This window comes from Phodopus roborovskii, unplaced genomic scaffold (genome assembly GCF_943737965.1).
Source record: "Phodopus roborovskii unplaced genomic scaffold, PHOROB, whole genome shotgun sequence".
NCBI classification, from domain to species: Eukaryota; Metazoa; Chordata; class Mammalia; order Rodentia; family Cricetidae; genus Phodopus; species Phodopus roborovskii.
In genome coordinates, this window is record NW_026126433.1 from 15,248,409 (window position 1) to 15,264,967 (window position 16,559).

General features: G+C 40.8%; 1 pseudogene; it reads left to right on the top strand.

Moving 5' to 3' along the window:
- Positions 1–997: 997 nt before the first annotated feature.
- LOC127223207 (poly(A) RNA polymerase GLD2-like) lies at positions 998–16,315 on the top strand (annotated as a pseudogene).
- Positions 16,316–16,559: the final 244 nt, after the last annotated feature.

The window sequence follows — 16,559 nt, forward strand, 5'->3', positions numbered from 1 at the left end:
CTCGAAGGATGCTGACTGATGGTAGTCTCCAGCGCACATTCACAGACTAAAGTGCTGTTAACACTATGCCAAATTTGCAATTGTACTGATTATGTCTCAGGAGATAACAATACACTATGTTTCTAAGAGTTTTAATCATTAGTTACCCTTCTGGTGACCTTTTGCTTTTATCATTACTTCTCATTAATCCCCCAATCATCTATTTTCCAGGCCCGGAGCTAAGCTCCAGGGATCCAGAGAGAAGTAGATGGTCTTTGCACTAGAGTGAGTTGGTCTCCAGTATTTCTCAGTCTTAAGAATGAGGAACTATGCTACAAACAGCCAAGGCAGAAACACTGAGGCACCTAATTCAGAACTAAGACAAAGAAGTGAACAATGAACAAGAAGATGACTAGCCACAGCCCACTGTTTGATTTTATCTCACAAGAATTTCACTCAGCTACATGCACACACACACACACACACACACACACACACACACACACACAAACGGAGAGAGAGAGCATGCACAAAAAGACATCAAAGTAGGCCAGGGTTTTGTTAGGATGAAGGGGTTACTAGGAGTAATGAGGGAAGAAAGATGAAGGGGCAGATATAATCATAATACATCTTATATCAATGTATAAAATTACCAAAATAGGCTCCCGCTGCTTATTCCTAGCTGGGGTCATGCTGATCTTCCGATTATCTCTGACAGAGCTGTCTACACCGCCTTTTTCGCAACTTTTTGGTCTTCCACATTTTTTTTTTCTTTCTTTCTTTTTATTCTCGCTGCCCCCAAGCTTCCACGCCCACACTGTTCTTGCCTTATGGGCTCTGGCCTCTCCACCACCTGGCTGGTCCTGGGTCACTGCCGGATGCTCCTACCTAGGCCTCCTCGGGCGGGCAGCAGCTTGGGCCTGGGAGCCTGTTTGTGGGCAGCGCCGCTAGGCCCTCCTCTGATCTTTGGCGTGAACACCAGAAGAAGAATACATGTTCACCTTCAGTGAAGAAGAGCATGTTCCCAAACTCAACTTTGGGTCATCCACCATTCACTGCAAACCACCAACAGCATAATAATATCTTTCCTCTCTCAACAACTCTTTATTCACACCAGCAACTTAATGATGTACAATACAATTTTCAAAATGTAGACTTATCTAGAGCTGTGACCTTATAGCCCCTAGCATATGGGACTGTCAGTCCAATAGAGACCTTGACATCCCTATTATTTCAAGGAAGGAAGAGAATAAGCCATGAGAAAAACTTTCCTTTTGATGGTAAACGGCAGCGTTTCCATTCACCCCACCAAGAGCCAACTATAATTAACCAGATAATGCCTTTTATCAGGTGACTGAAGATACTCCTTGCCATCATTGTTTCTCACATACTGTGTACCAGATATAGTAAGATGTGTTCCACCTATTCGAGAAATTCCACTATTGGAACCTAGAGAAATCACACTGCCCGAAGTCCAAAGATCAGTTGAGTCAGCAAATAGCTAGATTTGTTTGAAACTTGTCAGCAGCAGATGAGTGACTTGAAGAACTCTGTAGAGCCCAGCTGCAGAGAGAAAGCCAGCTGTTATTCCCACAAAACAGACCTTTTTTTGGTTGGATTGTCTTTAAATGGATTTGATGCCCGGAGCAGTGATGGTGATTTATGCTTAGTTGTTAAAGAAGAACCAGTCAGTCAGGAGACTGAAGCATGCCATATACTCACCTTAATCTATAAGCACTTCTGTACCTGACTGGCTACATTGAAAGACCTTGGCTGATTCGTGCAGAAGTGCTCATTGTAAAGTTCAGGGAGAAAGTCAGTTGTGTGGAATTTGACTTAAATGTCAACAATACTGTTAGAGTTAGAAACACATTCCTTCTCAGAACTTAGGCATACCTTGAAAATCAAGTTCGTCCATTAGTGCTGGTGATTAAGAAATGGGCAAGTCACCATGAAATAAATTGTACCAGTCATGGTACTTTGAGCAGCTACAGTCTTGTATCGACGGTTTTGCACTAATTACCAACCCTGGCTGAGGATTTCAAGATGTAGGACCAAGTGAGAAGAATGCTGAGCCCACTCTCCAGTAAGATAAGACCACATGAAAATACTTAGATTAATAAAAATGGGTTAATATTTAAGCCAATAAGAAATGTTAGTAACAGGCTAACAGCTTTATATCTAATACAGTGTCTCTGTGTTATTTGGGGCTGGCGTGGTGGTGGGACCAGACGGGTAAGGAAAAACAACTCTTAACAAAATGGTGCCGGAAACATGGCTAATAAGAACTTCCACTTAAAACTTAACAAAAGCTTAAGAAAGGGTTTTAGAAAAAAAGAACAGAGACAAGCAAGGCTTCTTGGTAGGAGAATTACTCTCATTTGGTCTCTGTTTTGCTAGAAACAAGCAGAGATTTGCGTGGCTCCTTTAAGAGAGGTTTCCTGACTCAGCATAAGTGTCAACCCCACCCCTCCTCCCAAAAAAACAGCAAGGCTTTTAAAGAGCTCTGCTAACAACTGAATGGCATGTACATGAGAGCTGACAATGGCAGTGATCAAATCTCCAAGCCAGCAACATGTTGCTGGATGGCATCTTAGACAAAGGCAGTAAGCACAGCTCTCAGTTCTGGTGGTAAAAGTATCTGCTGCCATCGTGGATAGACCGGGGCTAATGCAGCTATGGCTTTCATTTTAGCAATGTTGTTTACCAGATAAAAGGCTCGTGGCCAGAAAAAGATAAAGATTTACCGTAAAGATAGATTCAGATTAAGAAATACCTCTAAAGGTTTACAGTGTGTTTTAAAATATACCTAGGCTTGAAAGAGTTTAAAAAAAAAAAAAACAGGATATAATGGTTCAAAAAAGGATAATAAAAAGAAAGAGAGTAGCTGAGTATGGTGGCACACACCTTTAATTCCAGCACTCATGAGACAGAGGCAAGCAGATCTCTGTGATTTCAAAGTAAACCTGGTACATAAATTTAATTCCAGAACAGATAAAAGTTACACAGAGAAACACTGTCTCAAAAAAATGAAAAAATAGAATTAGAAGAAATAGAATAATTTTAAAAAGCCACACAAAGATAGAAAGCACAAAAAGAGTCTGGATACTCTATGCTGTTCTCTTATCTTTAAATTGTTAGACTGCTGAGAAAATAACAACTGTTAAAAGAAATACTGCTGGATTAAATCAATTTATATGTTTTAAAAATGCTTTGACTTCCAAATTTAAATCTAAGGACAGGTTAGTGGGGAAAAGAATTTCTATTCTTGTTTCCACAGAAAATGAAAAGCTGTGGATTCCTTCCACACTAACATGGTTTGATCAAGCCAGACCCCTTGAAATAGCATACCGGGTGATCCAACTTCAAAACAGTTGGGACAAGGCAGCCTTACAGACTACTGCCAAGATTTCTGCCTCTTCTTAGGATCCCCATGAGAGCGCCCCCTACCAGCAGGAAGAAGTTTGGAAAGAAAGATGCGCAAATTCCCAAATATTGTTTATAAATGTTTGTTTTCATTTAAATGGGATGGGTTATAAATGGTTAACTATCACAATCAATCTCTTTTTAAAGGTAAAAGGGGGATTATGGTATAGATAACTATACTTTGTTTTGGAATGGATTTTCATTTATTGATAAAAATTTAAGGTCAATTTTGTGATATGTATATTTCTCCTCTTGTTTAGGTATTGTGTTTATATAGCTCATTTAAAAATGTAAAGTATATTCTCCATGGAGCCCTCAACTAATGCCTGTTGAAAATACGAGCAAACACCCCTACATAAACACTAAGTCGAACTAGAACCCAGAAGCAGATGGAGAAGACAAGACCATGCAGCAGAAGCACATAGAGACAGCTTACCTGAACAAGGAGGAGCTAACGGCCACTAGACTGATAGCTGGGAAGCCAGCATGGGACTGACTCGGGCTCCCCTGAATATGGGTCTCAGCCAGAAGGACTGAGCTGTCTAAGAGACCTCAGACAGTGGAGCCAGGATGTATCCCTGGTGCACAAAAGGACTTTGCAAACATATCCCCCATGGAGGGATAATTGCCTTAATCTAGAGACAGGAGAGGAGCCCTAGTACCTACTTCACAGGACCTGTCAGATCTACATGACCCAAACTGGATGGCATTCCCCTACCTATGGAATTGGGGTGAGGGGATGGGAGGGGAGGGTGGTTAGAGTGCATGTGAGAGGGCAGAGAGGGTAAAAGGGAGGGAAGGGGTGAGGGAGGGCTGGAGGGGAGGGAGGGAGGGAGAGGGAACTGGGATCGACATGTAAAATAATAAATTAAAAAAAAAATAAAAATGTAAAGTATAGGGGGAACTTCCTGGAGCTGCTCTGAGCACACTAGACCTGCCTATCCATGTGGGACCACCCGTAATTTCAACCTGCCCAGTCTCTGACCACTACCGCCAGTCCTCTACTGGGGTTCCAGGCCCCTCCCAGAGATCCAACTATCTCCACAGGACCACGCTGAGTTCCTGCACGATGGATCCTTGACCCCCATCACAGAGGCCTCAGCTGGAGAATGCCAGGTACCAGCTAGGTCCGCCTATCAGTGCAGAAACATCCTGAGCATCCACCCAGTATTTGTCCCCCATCACTAGGCCTTGGTTAGAGGCCTTGGCTAGAGCTTAAGGAACATCCTGAATCCCAGCCTTCGAGATCTTTGACTCCCATCACCAGTCTTCTGCTGGAGCCTGATCTTTGACCCCCATTGCCAGGCCCCTGCCTGTGGAGAGACCTCCTAGAAAGCTTGGACCACCCAGAGCTACAGACATCGAACTTCTGACCCACCTAAGCCCACTGGGGAAGTACCATAGAGAGAAGGAGAGACCCCACCTACACCTACTGGAAGAAGCTATGGGAAAAAGGCAATACAAGAAAACACCTAACAATGGAAAGACAAGCATAATACCACCAGAATCTAGGGAATCTACACCAACTAGACCGGAACACACCAAAGCAGATGAAGCAGAAGAGAAGGACTTATAAATTATCATCATCAAAATGATAGAGACCCTCAAAGAAGATGGGAGAAAATCACTTACAGAAAGAAAAATCCCTTACAGGAAGAAAAAACAAACGAAAAATTGGAAGAAATTCACAAATTTCTTAAAGAAAGTAAAAAAGCCAAGAAAAAACAATTAAAGAGGTGAAGGAAACGGTTCAAGATTTGAAAATTGAAATAGAGACAATAAACAAAACACAAACTATCAGGAACTACAGACAAAAGCATAACCAACAGAATTCAAGAGATGGAAGAGAGAATATCAAACAAAAAAGATAAACTAGAGGAAATAGATTCATTGACCAAAGAAAATAGTAAATCCACCAAATCCTGAACACAAAACAGCAAGGAAATGTGGGACACCGTGAAAAGGCCAAACCTAAGAATAATAGGCATAGTGGAAGGTGAGGAACCCCCAAACTCAAAGGTACTGAAAACATATTCAAGAAAATCATTGAGGAAAACTTTCCCAATCTGAAGAAGGATATGCCCATAAAAGTACAAGAAGCATACCGAATACCAAATAGACTGGACCAAAGAAAAAAGACCCCCCAACACATTATAATCAAAATACCTATCATACAGAATAAAGAAAGAATATTAGGAACAGTGAAGGAAAAAGGACAGTTAACATATAAAGGCAGACCTATCAAAATTACACCTGACTTCTCCATGGAAACCCTCAAGGACAGAATGTCCTGGATAGATGTTCTACAAACACTAAGAGTCCACATCTAAGCTTCAAAGATAGAAATTACCTCAGGATAAAGGGCTGGGAAAAGAACTTCCAATGAAATGGGCCCAAGAAGCAAGCAGGCATGGCTATCCTAATATCTAACAAGTTAGATTTCAAACCAAAATTAATCAAAGGAGATGAAGATGGTCATTTGGTATTCATCACAGGAGAAATCCATCAACACAAAGTCTCAATTGTGAACACCTATGCCCCAAATACAAAGGCACCCGCATTCATAAAAGAAATGCTAGTAAAACTCAAACCTCACATAAGACCTCACACACTTATAGTGAGAGACTTCAACACACCACTCTCAACAATAGATAGGACCACAAATCAGAAACTCAACCAAGAAACAAAAGAACTGAAGTTATATCTCAACTGGGTTTAACAGACATCTATAGAGCATTCCATCCAAACACAAAAGAATATACATTCTTCTCTGCTCCGCATGGAACTTTCCGTAAATCAACCACATATGAGCTGACATAACAAACCTCAAAAGATACAAAAGAATTGGAATAGTTCCCTGTATCTTATCAGACCACCATGCTTTAAAATTGGAATTCATCAAAAACACAAATCGCAGAAACCATACAAACTCATGGAAACTGAACAATGTGCAATTGCACCATACCTGGGTCAAAGAAGAAATAAGAAAGAAATTAACGACTTCTGAAAATTCAAAAAGAATGAGGACTCAACATACACAAACTTATGGGACACCTTGAAAACAGTGTTACAAGGGAAGTTCATTGCACTAAGTGCCCATATGAAGAAAACAGAGGATAATCATATTAGAGAATTAACAGCACAACTGAAAGCCTTAGAACAAAAAGAAGCAAACTCACCATGGAGGAATAGATGGCAGGAAGTAATCAATTTGAGGGCTGAAATCAACAAAATAGAAATCAGGAAAACAATACAAAAAAATCAATGCAACTAAGAATTGGTTTTTTGAGAAAATCAACAAGATAGACAAACCTTTATCCATATTAACGAAAAAGCAGAGACAGAACATGCAAATTAACAAAATCAGAAACGAAATGGGGAACATAACAACAGACACAGAGGAAATCCAGACAATTTCCAGGTCATACTTTGAAAACCTGTATTCCACAAAAATTGAAAATTCAAAGGAAATGGACAAGTTTCTGGATAACTATACTTACCAAAATTAAATCAAGAACAAACAACTTAAATAGACCTATAACCCGCAATGAAATAGAAGCAGTCATCAAAAGCCTTCCAACCAAAAAAAGTCCAGGGCCAGATGGATTCAGCGCAGAATTCTACCAGACATTCAAGGAAGAACTAATACCACTACTCCTCAAACCGTTTCACAAAATAGAAACAGAAGGTTCATTGCCAAACTCTTTTTATGAGGCCACAATAACTTTGGTACCCAAACCTCACAAAGACACAACTAAGAAAGAAAACTACAGACCAATATCCCTGATAAACATCAATGCAAAAGTACTCAATACTGGCAAACCGAATTCAAGAATACATCAGAGAAATCATCCACCATGACCAAGTAGGCTTCATTCCTGGATTGCAGGGAAGTTTTAACATAGGAAAATCTATCAACATGATCTACCATATAAACAAACTAAAAAAGAAAAACCATATGATTATCTCCCTAGATGTGGAAAAAGCCTTCGACAAAATTCAACACCCTTTAATGATAAAGGTCTTGGAGAGGTCAGGGATAACAGGAACATACCTAAACATAATAAGGGCAATATACAGCAAACCAACTGCCAACATCAAACTGAATGGAGAGAAACTTAAGCCAATTCCTCTAAAATCAGGAAGAAGACAAGGGTGTCCTCTCTCTCCATATCTCTTCAATATCGTACTAGAAGTTCTAGCTCATGCTATAAGACAACAAAAGGAGATCAAGGGGATCCAAATTGGAAAGGAAGAAGTCAAACTGTCTCTATTTGCAGATGATATGATAGTTTACATAAGCGACCCAATAAACTCTACCAGGGAACTCCTACAGCTGATAAACACCTTCAGCAAACTAGCAGGATACAAGATAAACTCAAAAAAAAAATCAGTAGCCCTAGTTTTTTCAGACGACAAAGAGGCAGAGAAAGAAATCAGAGAAACATCACCCTTTACAATAGCCATAAACAACATGAAGTATCGTGTGGTAACGCTTAAAAAACAAGTGAAAGACCCATACAATAAGAATTTTGTGGCTTTAAAGAAAGAAATTAAAGAAGATATCAGAAAATGGAAAGATCTCCCATGCTCTTGGATAGATAGGATGAATATAGTAAAAATAGCAATCTTGCCAAAAGCAATCTACAGATTCAATGCAGTCTCCATTAAAATCCCAGCACGATTCTTCACTGACCTTGAAGGGATAATAATCAACTTTATATGGAAAAACAAAAGACCCAGGGTAGCCAAACAACCATGTAGAGTAAAAGAACTTCAGGAGGCATCACCATTCCTGACTTTAAGCTCTACTACAGAGTATAGTTCTGAAATCAGCCTGGTATTGGCACAAAAATAGACAGGTAGACCAAAGGAAATGAATCGAAAATCCTGATATTAACCCACACACCTATTAAACACCTGTTTTTTAACAAAATCTAAAAGAATACAATAGTGGGAGGACAGCATCTTCAACAAATGGTGCTGGCACAATTGGATGATGGTTTGTAGAAGACTGCAGATAGACCCATGTCTGCCGCCACATACAAAACTCAAGTCCAAATGTATCAAAGACCTCAACAGAAATCCAGCCACACTGAACCTCCTAGAAGAGAAAGTGGGAAGTACCCTTGAACAAATTGGTATAGGAGCCTGCTTCCTAAACAAAATTCCAATAGCACAGACACTGAGATCAACAATTAATTGATGGGAACTCCTCAAACTTAGAAACTTCTATACGGCAAAGGACACAGTGGACAAGACCAAACAGCAGCCCACAGACTGGGAAAAGATTTTCACAGAACCTACATCTGACAATGGGCTGATCTCCAAAATCTACAAAGAACTCAAGAAACTCCCCCTGGGTTGGCGCCTGATCCTGCTGCTCCTGTCTCCAGTCCCCATCGAGAGCACCCTTAGAGCTCTGATACACCCCCACCCATCCCCACCCCCAGCTTACCCCCCCCCTACCCTGTGCCCTACCGTACCCATGGTCCTGCAGCTCTGGTTGAGCACGGGGTACTTCGGAGACTTCTCGGAGCAACTCTGAACAAAGGAGACCTGACTATCCAAGCAGGACCACCCGTAATTCCCACCTGCTTGGTCTCTGACCCTGCCTCCAATCCTCTGCTGGAGTCCCGTGCCCCTCCCAGAGATCCGCCTATCTTTGGAGGTCCACTCTGAGTTTCTGCGGGGAAGATCCTTGACCCCCAAATCCGGGCCTCTGCCAAAGAAAGAGGTCTCAGCAGGAGAGCTCCAGTTTCCAGTGAGGTCCCACTACCCTGCAAAACCTTCTCAAGTTCCAGCTCAGCCCTTGTCCTCTTCCACTAGCTATTGGCCAGAGCTATTGGCCAGAGGACCACTGTGAGTACCTGCTGGCATCTTCTTCTGGAGCCTCATCCTTGACCCCATCCCTGGATCCCTGTCTGCGGAGAAACCTCCTAGAGAGCTTGGACCACACAGAGCTACAGATATTGAATCTCAGACCCACATAAGCCCATCGGGGAAGTACCATAGAGAGAGGGGCAGACCCCACCAACACCTACTAGAAGAAGCTATGGGAAGAAGGCAATACAAGAGGACACCTAACAACAGAAATACAAGCATGACACCATCAGAATCTAGGAAATCTACACAAACTAGAATGGAACGCAACAACAAAGCAGAGGAAGTAGACGGGTACGACTTAAAAATTACCCTCATAAAAATGATAGAGGCCCTCAAAGAAGATGTGAGAAAATCCCTTAAAGAAATGGAGGAAAAAACAAACAAAAAAGTGGAAGAAATGAACAAATTCCTTAAGGAAAGTACAGAAAGCCAAGAAAAAAAACAATTAAGCAGGTAAAGGAAACGGTTCAAGACTTGAAAACTGAAATAGAGAAAATAAAGGCAACACAAACTGAAGGAATGCTGGAAATAGAAAAGCTGGGCAAAATATCGGCAACGACGGACACAAGCATAACCAACAGAATTCAAGAGATAGAAGAGAGAATCTCAGGTGCAGAAGATAAACTAGAAGAAATAGATTCATCGACCAAAGAAAATCATAAATCCAACAAATCGTTAACACAAAACATCCAGGAAATGTGGGACACCATGAAAAGACCAAACCTAAGAATATATTTTGATATATATATATATATATATATATATATATATATATGTATGTATGTATGTATATATATTGCTATTTTAAGGTTAAAACCCTTGTTTTTATTTAGACAGAAAAGAGGAGATGATGGGAGATGCCGTTATGTATATATGTTTCTGATACTGGTTAATAATAAAGCACTGTTGGCCAATAGGAAAGGAAGATAGGAGGGACTAGGAGACAAGGAGGAAAGAGGAAGTAGGAAGGAGGAGTCAAGATGGAGAATCTGGAGAGAATAGAACCGCCAGCAGCCTCTAGCTGGTAAGACCACATGGAAATACACAGAAATGGGTTAATAATTAAGGCAGAGCTAGCCGATAAGAAACAAGTAAACGTGCCAACAGCATTGTATCAAATACAGAGTCTCTGTGCATTATTTGGGGCTGGCGGCATGGAGGCAAGACAAGACCAGGCGGCGGGCAGAAAAACCATACGCGTTACAGGTGTAGCTATCCTAATATCTAACAAGTTAGTTCAAACCAAAATTAGTCAAAAAAGATGAAGATGGTCATTTCATATTCATTGCAGAAGAAATCCATCAACACAAAGTCTCAGTTCTGAACATCTATGCCCCTAATACAAAGTCACCCACATTCGTAAAAGAAACACTACTAAAACTCAAAGCTCATATAAAACCTCACACACTTATAGTGGGAGACTTCAATACAACACTCTCAACACTAGACAGGACCCCAAATCAGAAACTCAACAAAGAAACAAAAGAATTAACAGAAGTTATGTCTCAACTGGGGTTAACAGACATCTATAGAACATTCTATCCAAAGACAAAAGAATATACCTTCTTCTCGGCTCCACATGGAACCTTCTCTAAAATCGACCACATACTAGGTGACATAACAAACCTCAACAGATACAAGAGAATAGGAATAGTCCCCTGTATCTTATCGGACCACCATGCTTTAAAATTGGAATTCAACAACAACACAAATAGCAGAAAACCTGCAAACTCATGGAAACTGAACAATGTGCAATTTCACCACTCCTGGGTCAAAGAAGAAATAAAGAAAGAAATTAAGGACTTTCTAATATTCAATGAGAATGAGGATACAACATACCCGAACTTATGGGACACCTTGAAAGCAGTGCTACAGGGGAAGTTCATTGCACTAAGTGCCCATATGAAGAAAACAGAGGATAGTCACATAAAGAAATAACAGCCCAAATGAAAACCATAGAACAGAGAGAAGCAAATTCACCACGCAGGAGTAGACGCCAGGAAATAATCAACTTGAGGGCTGAAATCAACAAAATAGAAATCAGGAAAACAATACAAAAAAATCAATGCAACAAAGAGTTGGACCCGGCAATCCCCCTCTTAGGCATATACCCAAAGGATTCACATCCATGCAACAAAGACATCTGTTCAACTATGTTCATAGCAGCACTATTTGTAATAGCAAGAACCTGGAAGCAACCTAGATGCCCCTCAATTGAAGAATGGTTAATGAAGATGTGGCACATCTACACAATGGAATACTACTCTGCAGAAAAAAAAAAATAATGGTATCTTGACATTCGCAGGCAAGTGGATGGCACTTGAAGAAACCATCCTGAATGAGGTAACCCAGTCACAAAAAGAGAAACACAGTATGTACTCACTCATATATGGATTTTAGAACTAGATCAAATGATCACCAGCCTATAATTCACACCACCAGAGGAACTAGGATACAAGGTGTATTCTAAGAGATTCATATAAAGTGCCTCACAGAACTGGGAAGGGACAAGTCCCCCAGAGCTCAGGTGAAGTGGGGGGGGGGCAGCGAATGGAGAGAGAAGTAGGAGAAAATGAGGGGGAGGAAAGGAAAACTTTGAGCCTGGTTAGGAATAGAAGATAGGAAAGAGAGAGAGACAGAGACAGATAGAACATAAAAGAGGGAGCCAATATTGGTTTGAAGATAAAACTGAACACAAAGAAAGGTCTAGAGAACTACAAGATTGCTCCCAACTAACAATTTGAGCTTCCGTGGAAAGGCTATCATAAATGCCCTTCCCGGATAGTGAGATCAACAACTAACTTCTCCATGGAGCCCTCAACTAATGCCTGTTGGAAACAGGATCAAACACCCATACATAAACACTGAATCGAACTAGAACCCAGATGCAGATGGAGAGGACAAGACCATGTGGCTGAAACACATACAGACAGCTTACCTGAACAAGGAGGAGCTAAAGGCCACCAGACTGATAGCTGGGAAGCCAGCATGGGACTGACTCAGGCCCCCCTGAATATGGGTCTCAGCCAGAAGGACTGAGCAGTCCAAGAGACCTCAGACAGTGGAGCCAGGATGTATCCCTGATGCACAAAAGGACTTTGCGAACATATCCCCCATGGAGGGATAGCTGCCTTAATCTAGAGACAGGAGAGAAGCCCTAGTCCCTACTTCACATGACCTGTCAGATCTACATGACCCCAACTGGATGGCATTCCCCTACATATGGAATTGGGGTGGGGGGATGGGAAGGGAGGGTGGTTAGAGTGCATGTGAGAGGTCAGAGAGGGTAAAAGGGAGGGAAGGAGGGAGGGAGGGGGGGAGAGAAGGAGGGAAGGAGGGAAGGAGGGAGGAAGAGGGAACTGGGATCGACATGTAAAATAATAAATTAAATTAAAAAAAAAATGCTTTGACTCCAAAATTTAAGTTGAAGGACAAGTCACTGGGGAAAAGGATTTCTATTTTTTTTTTCCCACAGAAAAGGAAAAGATGTGGATTCCTTCCAGACTAATGTGGTTCGATTATGCCAGACCGCCTGAAACAGAGTACCAGGTGATCCTACATTCAAAAGAGCTGGACAAAGCAGCCTTACAGACTATAGCCAGGATTTCTGAATCTTCTTCGAATCCCCCATGACAGTGCCCCTTACCAGCAGGAAGTAGTTTGGAAAGAACAACGCCCAAATTTCCAAATATTGTGTATAAATGTTTGTTTTCATTTAATTGGACTTTGTTATATAAAATAAATTAAAAGAAATAACTAAATAAAACCAGGTTATCTTAAAAAAAAAAAAAAAAGAAAAGAAACTAGTCAACAAAACACCAAATAACCCTATTAAAAATGGGGTACAGAATTGAAGAGAGAATTCTCAATAGAGGAAATCAAAAAGGCTGAAAGACACTTAAGAAAGTGCTCCACATTCTTAGCTATCAGGGAAATGCAAATCAAAACAACTTTGAGATACCATCTTACTCCTGCCAGAATGGCTAAAATTAGAAACATCAATGAAAACTTATGCTGGAGATGATGTGGACAAAGGGGATCACTCCTCCACTGCTGTGAGAGTGCAAACTCATACAGCCATTTTGGGGATCAATATGGTAGTTCCTCTGGAAAATGCGAATTAATTTACAACAAGAACTGACAATCCCCCTCTTAGGCATATACCCAAATTATCCACATCCATGCAACAAAGACATGTGCTCAACTATGTTCATAGCAGCATTATTTGTAATAGCAAGAACCTGGAAGCAACCTAGATGCCCCTCAAGTGAAAAATGGATAAAGAAGATGTAGTACATCCACACAATGGAATACTACTCTGTAGAAATAAATAATAGAATCTTGAAATTCGCAGACAAGTGGATGGAACTTGAAGAAACCATGCTGAATGAGGTAACCCAGTCACAAAAAGAAGAACATGGTATGTACTTGCTCATATATGGATTTAGAGCAAAGGATCTCGAGCCTATAATTCACATCACCAGAGGAAGTAGGATACAAGGTGTATTCTAAGAGATTCATATAAGGTCCCTCACAGAAGGGGGAAGGGACAAGTCCCCCAGAGCACATAGGAAGTGGGGGGGGCAGTGATTGGAGGGGGAACTAGGAGAAAGAGAAGGGGAGAAGAGGAAAGCACATAGGACTGGGAAGATTGAGTCAGGGTAGGAATAGAAGAGAGGAGAGAGAGAGAGAGAACATAAAGGAGTGAGCCATTATTGGTTTGAAGTGAAACTAAAAAATGTCTAGAGACCTACAAAACTGACTCCAACTAACAATCTGAGCAACAGTGTAAAGGCTACCATAAATGCCCTTCCCTGATAATGAGATTAACAGCTAACTTATCCACCATCATGGAGCCCTAATCTAGTACCTATTGGAAACAGAAGCAAACACCTATAACCAAACAATGAGCGGATCTAGAATCCATATACAGAGCGAGAGGACAAGACCAGGTTTCAGAAACACATAGAGATAGTTGACCTGGACATGGAGGAGCTAACAGGCCCCTCAGACTTATAGCTGGGAAACCAGCATGGGACTGACTCAGACCCCCTGAACATGGGTCTCAGCTAGAATGACTGAGCAGTCTAAGGGACGTCAGACAGTGGAACTAGGATGTATTCCTGGTACACAAAAGGACCTTGCAGACACATCCCCCATGGAGGGATACTCCCTTAACTTAGAGACAGGAGAGTAGTCCTAGCCCAAACTTCAAAAGACTTGACAGATTTACATGACCCCCCTGGATGGCATAGCCCTACATGTGGAGTGGGGTGGGGGATGGGAGGGAAGGATGATCAGGGTGCATGTGAGGGAGGGAGAGAGTGTAAGAGAGAGGGAGGGAGAGAGGGAGAGGGAACTGGGATTGACATGTAAAATAAAAAAAGAAAAAAGAAAAAATGTAAAGTATAATTTAGTACATATTATTATTACCTATCATAGTCAAAACTTAGAGTTAAGTTACTTCGGTTTTCAAGATACACAGAGAAATATTTGAGATGGATAGGCATTCTCCAAACCTTTCAAAAACCTACAGAATATGGCATTTAAAATGGTTTAGGGTTTTTCTTGACAGTGAGACATATTTGCTCCTAGCAACAACACCTGCTTCAGAAAGTAGATAGACATTGAAGAAAGGTGATATGGAGTTTGCCTCCAATATGGCAAGACCAGTCATTTGGGAAAGATACTGCTCTTGTCTAGACCTTTTAACTTTATGCTGTATAAAGTAGACATGTAGGACACACAGGAAAATGATTGCTGATACAAGATGGACATTGATACTGGATTCCTGCTTCATGGAAGAGTCTGCCAGACATTCTGCAGGACATAAAGAAAAGTGACTGACAAACTGCCAATACAGATGGACAGTTTAAAATTTCCTGCTTTGCTGAGGAGTATGCCAGACACACTATGGCCTATAGGCTGAAGATGAAATATTACAAAAGAACTTTGAGTGACTATCCAGGCAAGATGTCTCTGTCATTTCTAGATTTTATACATTATCTTTTTGTGGACTTTGAGGGAGTTGAAGACAGATAGTTATGGTTATAGTTTTCCTTAGTTAGGATCAAAGATAAGTTACATATAGGACTTTAGACTCAAAAGATAGGATAGATGATAAAATATTTTCTTTAAATCTTGCTAAATGTTAATGGACTAAACATTGTTGACTATGGTTCTTATTTGATAACTGTTGTGTGATATATTTTGCTATGCTAAGGTTAAAACCAGTCTTTTTAATTTATACAGAAAAGAGGAGATGGTGGGAGATGCTATTCTGTAAATATATTTCTTGTATTGGTTAATGAATAAAGCACTGTTGGCCAATAGGAAAGCAAGGTAGGCAGGAATAGGAGACGAGAGGATGAGATTCAAGATGGAGAATAGAGAGAGCAGAGCTCTGGCCTCTCTTTCTGGTAAGATGAGACCATGTGGCATTGCTTAGATTAATAGAAATTGGTTGATATTTGAGACAGAGGTAGCCAATAAGAGATACTGGTAACAGGCCAACAGCATTGTGTCTAAAAAACAAACAAGCAAACCCTGCCTGAAACCGTCCTTCCATCCCTCTAAAATATTTACCCTGAATTTAGTACTTCTGTATAGCTGCACTTTGTACATCATGCTCCATGTAGTGTTCCTCTTTACCTCTCAAAGAATGAGTCTTGGGGACCTCTTACTGGGCTTTCTGAAATATAATGCTTCAGAATTTGACTGGAACACTCCGATGATTTCAGTGCGTAAAGCCAAAGTTATCCCCAAGGCCTGATGCATTGAATGGAGAAAAAAATATGTCTGTGTTGAAGAACCTTTTGATGGAACTAATACCTCCAGAGCTGTGCATGAAAAGCAGAAATTTGATATGATCAAGGATCAATTTTTAAAGTCATGGCACAAATTGAAAAACAAGAGAGATCTGAACAATGTTCTGCCTTTGAGGGCTGCTACCCTGAAGAGATAGCTGGTCTCTAATTGTTAAACTCTTCCAAGAAATAAAGAACAATAATTACATCATAATGTATTTGTTGTAATCCATCATGGTTTATTTTTAACGTTGTTACTGTATTGCAGTTTAATAAGGATCAGGATAAACAAATAGGCCGAATAGATGTCTATTCAGGGAGAAATAACTTACAACCTGGACAGATGAACACCAGCAAGTTCCACCGGATGCTCTCCTCTATTCTTCCCATCAGCAAGACAGCATTCCCCGCCTCCTCCTCAGACCTAGTTCCACAGGTCACTTCTGCCCCTGGCTCCACCTC